Source organism: Pseudonaja textilis, chromosome 3, assembly GCF_049901715.1.
Source record: "Pseudonaja textilis isolate UNSWEBS1 chromosome 3, rPseTex1.2, whole genome shotgun sequence".
In the NCBI taxonomy this organism is placed as follows: domain Eukaryota; kingdom Metazoa; phylum Chordata; class Lepidosauria; order Squamata; family Elapidae; genus Pseudonaja; species Pseudonaja textilis.
In genome coordinates, this window is record NC_141992.1 from 113,788,928 (window position 1) to 113,796,247 (window position 7,320).

Here is a 7,320-nt window from a genome sequence, read left to right on the forward strand (position 1 = left end):
TTAGTTCATAGCAAATATTCCATTGGTTTTTGAGACTATAGTAGTTTATAGCAAACTGCTTGGATGAATAATGACTAACAGCTGGAATCAAAAGAAGTGTGTACTTATCTTGATTGGAACCTGGGTTTTTTTCCCCAGACCAATTAGGCCTTATCTTTCTGAGCATTTGTACTTACCTCTTGCACCTGAGTTAGTAATTAGCAATCATGAGAAGTGATTGTGTCCTGACCACCTGTGCCTTGTTTCCCCCCCCTATGTTGCACCCTTTTAGAAATCAAGCATAGCATGGTCCTTGCCTATTCCTAGATCCAAATAATACGAGATACTGTATCATTGAACTTTGTAATGATCAGAGATCCATAATAGGCCCCATAGGTTATAGAACAGTTACAGAAATTTATTGCTGTTTGGGCTGCCTGGTAAATTAGAGGATAAAAACTAAATTTAAAAAATGTCAGGTTATTGCCCAGTCCATCTCTTTAAACTTTGCCTATAGCAGAGTGAAAGGTCTGAATGGAAAAAAATGCACATTCCTCAGAATTTTTTTACAATATCTTTATAATTGGGTTTCTTGATAAGTATAAGATGCTAAATCAAAAAGTGAATCTACCCATCCAAAGATTCAAGCTGTGTTTAGGTATATTGGGAGAAATAGTGTACTGATATGCTGCTCTAATTCAGTCCCTTCACGTTGCTGCTGGCTGTCCTCTTCGCTGTTATTTCACCTTTCTCAGCAGCAATTTTTTTCACAATATGCTCCAAATATAATACTTTAAGCATGGTAATGTGTGTCTCAATTGAGAGCTCTGATTTGATTTATTCAGTGATCCATTTGTTTGTTTTCTTGCTTACCCAGAGTTTTTTCAAGTTTCAAAAATAATCTTTCTATCCAGTTTCTTCGGAGTCCAAGAGTTCTGATCTTGGTAGATATTAATGCATCTTGGCATTTGAATATGTTATCCAAGGCCTTCATGGCTATTGTCTGTGATGTATTTCTCGACTACTGATTCCAGAAGCTATCTGCCACTCCAATATCTTCATTGTCAATTCTAAGGCTGGTTCCTGTATCTGTCATTAATTTGGTCATCTTTATATTTATCTTAATCCCACTTTTGTTTCAGAGTGCTCCTTGACTTTCATTAATAGTCTGCACATCACATTCCTTGTAGGAAACTGCAACACAGTGTCAAAAATCCTCCCTTCCTTCCTTCCTTCCTTCCTTCCTTCCTTCCTTCCTTCCTTCCTTCCTTCCTTCCTTCCTTCCCTTTCCTTTTCTTCCCCTTCCTTCCTCATTCCCTCCCTCTCTCCCACTTTCCCATTGACTTAATAAAAAAGGGTGCTACACAGGTTAGGGTGGACATGTGATGTTAAGAGGAATGGAAAGAGTGTGTGAGGGTACATGAAATATGTCATGGGGATCAAAAAGGGCACAGGATGCAGCTGTGATTTGGGAAGTGTATACAAAAGGTGATTTGTGGGTCAGGGAGGGAATGGTTGGGAAGGGCACGCAAGGGTGCATTGTAACTTAGAAAAGCTTTGTGTAGTGCATGAGAAGCCATGCAGGTCGGGGAGAGCATGCAGGAGTGTGGCGTGAGTTGAAGGGCGGACAGAAGTGCAGTGCAAATCAGATACAGGGTTGCATGATGGGATGCAGTGCAGGTTGGGAAGAGTGTGGTGTGGTGGAGTGTGAAAATTGAAGTTGGGGGAGAATCACCTGAGCAACTTGCAACCTTCAATGAAGAAGCCAGCAGTTGCCTTGGGAGAAGCTGTGGAGGATTGTTAGAAATGAGGATGATGTGACTATGGTTGACCATAGTAGCATGGCGATACTGAAGCAACAGTAGTGCAGTGGTGCTGAAGTGGCCACAATTTCCCAAATTTCCACAGAAGTCCTGGATTTGGTGGTATTCTGTAATTTAGTTCGTTTGAGATATGTGATTCAAAATTTGTTGCCCTATGATGCATTATTTCACCCAATTGAAGGCTACAAATAGATATGAGTATTTCAGTAGTACATAAATGTGCTCAACATTGTAACATGGAAACAGGTTGGTTTTCTTGTTCCATTGTAGCTTTATCTAGGACTTGCATATGAACAATCCACAATCTGTTGTACAGTTAGCCTCTGCCTCCATCTTTGCTGTTGTAATTGAATACTTCCTCATACCATTAATATAGTCAGTTTGACCTGTGTTTATCCATGTATATATAGGCATCTTTTTGATTGTTGAGAAACATATTAGAAACATGTATTAGCAATATAGAAATATGATAGAAATGTGTAAGTTATTCTCCTGCTTCGTGTCAATTTCCTGGGCTATGCAATACAACTTTGTTTTTCTTCTCAAGATTATTTCTTTGACATTCCAGTTTCCAATCAGAAGCAACAATTATTCATATTAAAAAAAATACAGAACAATGTACCTTACTAGTTTTCCAGGACCGTTCAGCATGCTTTGATACCATAATGGTTTGTTTTTGGGATGTCTGGCAGATAGGACTCAGGAACACTGTTTAAAAGTGTGTCTGTTCCTTGCTATTGGCCACATTCAGAAAGTGATGTGAGGGGCTAATTTGATAACTAGGCTATTGCTCTATGGTTTCCCACAGGCAGTGGCATCTATAAAAAATCATAATGGCAAGAAAACAATGATGTAGCTTCTCAATACTTAAAAGCACTCATGGGATATTTCATTAAACCATTTGCAAGTTCTACATGTCTGTTTCAAGATGGAAAAATTATAAGTAAATAGAAGCCTGGATTCAGAAATTGAAATTGTAAACTCTTGTTTGTTTTAATGCTTTTGATGGGAGACAAATAAAACAGATAAAGAAAACACAAAGAACATTTTATCAATGGATTTTTATTTGTAGCAGTTTTGAGGAAAGTTTGACATTCCAGACAACATACTGCAGATGGCACCAAAGATTGCACCAGAGCTTCTATTCGGTATTATAATAGCACTGTTGAAGTAGCAGCGTGCAGGAAAAGTTGGGGGCAGCCTGATAACTGTAATAGAGGAAATTCCAGTCAATAATGATTCTCCTATCAGTCCACTTCATCTCATAAATCTGTATTTAGAGAGAATTGTACATTATTATCTCTGTCAGTGTTATCATAATAACTGATAGTAATTAACTAGCATGGAGGAAAAATGATGCTGATAGTAAACCTGTTACATAAAGACCTTTTAAACGGAAAGGAAAAAGGGGGAAAAGAAAGCAAGGAAAGAACCATTAACAAGACTGAGTAACTATATCTGATGGTAGTCTGGCAAATATCTCCTTCCAAGTGTAGGCATTTATGTTATTGATAATAAATGGTAATTTACTGCCACGTTGTTCTGTGTCTGAAAGAAACTACTGAGTTTAATAAACTAAAATGACAGGAAGAACACATTCACTGACAGAATTACACTAACTGAATGTTATGGAAATATCGTCCTGGAGTCATGCTATTGTTCTCTGAATCAAAGACCACAGTAAAATGGATTTATAGTCCCAAATTTGAAAGTAGCCAAAAGAGAAAAAAAGTTGAAGTGTTGTTGAATTGACAAGATGACAAAGAAGAACTTTTAATACAGTGTTATGGCCAGGATTATTTTATGGCAGAGTTCCTCAACATTTGCAGACCTGCCTGGGGCTGGGAGGGAGGAAGGAAGATGGTTCTCTGTGAGCAGCGGGCATATGCACCCTCTGCTCACCCAAATGGAGTTGCCTACGTTGATTCACTGTTTGCAGCTGCTTTAGGTGCTGCTGGATTTAAGGGTCTTCCTATATCTTCACACAGTAGCCTAGCCCTAGCATATATTCTGCTTATTAGAAAGACATCATTTCTTCAGTGGGAACTTGTAGCATCTTCTAGAACAGGGGTGTCAAACTGGTGGTCCACGGGCTGGATGCACCACATGCAGGCCACGCTCAGCCAGATATATCACATGATTGCAACGTGATCAGTGGTGGAATTCAATTTTTTTTACTACCGGTTCTGTGGGCGTGGCTTAGTTGGTGGGTGTAACTTGGTAGTCATGTGACTGGATGGGTGTGGCTTAATAGTCATGTGACTGGGTGGGCGTGCTTGGTGATCATGTGACTGAGTGGGCATATGCTTGTGGTCATGTAACTGGCTGGGTGTGGCCAACTCAATGTCACTCACATCAAGGAGTGCCTCACCTGGCCCCTCCCCTCTCAGCCATTCCTTGTCACCCAGCCTCAACTTATCTATAGTTCTGTAAAAATGGTGTTCACCTTTTTTGACTTTATTATCTGCATACTATAGATGTACTTTCATGGACCATTGAAAGGAGAAAATGGCTTACATGTTTTACTCAAGAGTGTGATAGGCAACAGGCTTTTAAGGGGCTGCCACAAAGAAAACGGGGGGATGTATTTTCCAAAGAAGCAGAATGCAAAGAAGAAGCAATGGATGGAAACTGAACAGAGAGAAGCAACCTAAAACTAAGGAGAAACTTCCTAACAGTGAGAACAATTAACCAGTGGAACTGCCTGTCTCCAGAAGTTCTGGGTGCTCAATCACTGGAAGTTTTTAAGAAAAGACTGGACAGCCATTTCTCTGAAATGGTATAGGGTTCACCCCAAGGTCCCTTCTAAGTATTATTTTGACACCTTTCCCAGGATTTCTACTCGGAGTTTGGCATCCTCAGTTTTCTTGCCTGAGCTGGGGGTTGGACTAGAAGACCTCCAAGGTCCCTTTCAACTCTTGTTAAACACATGTGTATTTTATGCTCTGGACTATTGACATTGAATGCATATAAACCCTGAAAAATATGTGGTAGCCTTGGGCAAAAGAAAGGCAGAAAAATCACTCTAGGTGTAGGGACAGTGTAAAATATTGACACATGATAAATAATGGAACAATTAAAAATAATAGCACAGAGTTTTATCTCTCTCTCTCCCTATTTTTTTCTTTCTTTCTCTCCCTTCCTTCTCTTCTCTCTCTCTCTCTCTCTCTCTCATACACACACACAGAGCACTTAACAGACAAGCATTTTGGAAGCAGCTCCTTTAAATTTCTCCAAGGCTGGAGTGGATTCCCCCACCCCCTCTCTCAGACCGCACTCCTTCTCACTCCAGGCACTTTACTCACACAAGCAAAGCGATACTTGCAGCGTCCATGCCTTTCTTCCTTTCCCCCGGGGAGAAAGAGGACATGGGGAACAGAAAGCTAGGAGAGCTCTTGCAAGTGAGCGATCGGGCAACTGGGTTGGGGGCGTGGCCAGCCAAGGGTTGCCACCAGTTCGGCAACCCCCTGCCAAATAACCGCTACCGGTTTGCCCGAGTAGGTGCGAACCGGTTGAATACCACCTCTGAACGTGATGCCGTGAGTTTGACACCCATGTTCTAGAATCATCCAACCAATTTGTGCTAAAGTAATGATAATGTTTATACCATTGTAATGGCTGGGTGATGCTCTATAGATGCTGTGTGTTACTATTGAGTTAATAGTCCTAGCAGACGATCACTTAAACATGAATCAGCAGTGTGCAACTGCTAATACAACTGGTTGTATAAACAGAGGCACAGAATCAAAGACCATGTGAAGCACAGTTTCATACAGGCTTAGTAAGACCACATTGGACTACTGCATCCACTTTTTGTCACCACATTAGAAAAAAGATGTTGAGATTCTGGAAAAAGTGCAAAGAAGTGCAATTAAGATGATTAAAGGCCTGGAGACTAAAACATGAAGAACAGTTGCAGGATTTGGGTTTGGCTGGGCTAAAGAAAAGAAGGATTAGGGGGAACATGACAGCAGTATTCCAGTATTTGAAAGACTGCCACAAAGAGGAGAGGGTCAATTTATTTTTCAAAGCACCAGAGGGCAGGACAAGAAACATGAAAACTAATCAAGGAGAGAAGCAGCCCGGAGAAACTTTCTAACAGTGAGGGGAATTTACCAGTGGAGCAGCTTGCCTTCAGACCCTGTGGGTGCTTCCTCACTGGAGGTTTTTAAGAAAAAACTGGGCAGTCACTTGTCTGAAATGATATAGGATCTTCTCCTTGAGCCTAGGGCTGGAGGTCCCTTCCATTTCTATTCTGATTCAAATAACCAAACTATGAACAAGCTGAATAAATGCTAGTTTAGCTAAATAGCTGCCAAGAAAAAAGAAGTTAGTTTTTTAGAAAAGCTTTGCCCAATGAGGAAAATAAAAAAAAACCCACAAAATGAATGTAAATTTGTAATAAAATCAATAAGGAATTCGTTGGTCCATTTGTTCAAGACTTAAAAATAACCCAGTATTTATTTCTATTTATCAGGAGAAGGAAGGAAAGATGTCTGAAAGTATTTCCAGATACAGGACTTTTTAGTGCTACTAGTAAAAAAGTATTATGAAAAGCTATTCTTTTTCTTCTTTTCCAGTAGAAATAGATGGTAAAATATGGGAAAGTTTATAAGAGAAAATGATGTAATTCCGGCTGCCCTATTTGAATTCTTTCATTGGGGCACAATAATTGTACAACAAAGTCTCATTTTGACTTTATTGGCTAAGGTCTGCTGAGTTCTTTGAAAAATGCATAATGGTTCAGAGATCTGTTATCTATTCATATTTGTTGAGAGATCAACTAGCTATAATAACTAAATGGATCATCTATGTTCAGACGGTAGTGTACCTGTGAATGAGGGCACATGGTGGGAGAAAATGCCTTTATTCTCGACTTCGAAGTTCTTCAAGAGGTCTGATTGCGCTGAGCAATGTACTGGAAGATGGATCTTCAGCCTGGTTTAAGCAAACACTTCATAGATTATGTTACAATGCAAACTGGAACAATATCCTTTTTGTGAGGTGAACTGTCTCACATTGTTATACAACAATAGTCCGTTTTGAATCTATCAGTTTGGTAATTCAGTAGTCCCTCATGAATGATACATAAGAGCCTTCTCTGGCCTCCAAACTGTGACTCATAATCAGTGCAAATTGCTCTTATTCCTCCAGGACATTCCATAAACAAAATTACTTGAGCAGGAGATACTAAAACTATTGTAACAACTATACCACTCTGTGTAAGTGACATAATAACCAATTATAAGAGTTAAAATGTGAATAGGCTTATTATGACATTAAGGGAAAAATGAGAGTCAATTCCTTGAGTGTCCAATGTGCTTTTTTTTTGTCCCTAGCTGCCACCATCTCTTGCCATCATCTTTATTTCTGGGTGGCTTAGCCCCAAAACTAGCTGGCTTGGGGTGCTCCAGCGGCGAGCCCAGGCAGAAACTGTGCACGATCGTGGATTCCTGTCTGTTGCTGAAGCCCTTCAAACCGGAAGTTCGCCATCATCTTTATTTCTGATGATTGCTAT

At 40.0% G+C, this 7,320-nt stretch overlaps 1 long non-coding RNA gene across 1 annotated transcript; it reads right to left on the reverse strand.

Moving 5' to 3' along the window:
- Window positions 1–2,854: 2,854 nt before the first annotated feature.
- LOC148126294 (uncharacterized) lies at window positions 2,855–6,732 on the reverse strand. The gene is made up of 2 exons (XR_015743071.1): window positions 6,634–6,732; window positions 2,855–3,010 (listed from the first exon to the last, which is right to left on the reverse strand). It is a non-coding gene; the product is annotated as an uncharacterized LOC148126294 (long non-coding RNA).
- Between the last annotated feature and the right edge of the window lie 588 nt (window positions 6,733–7,320).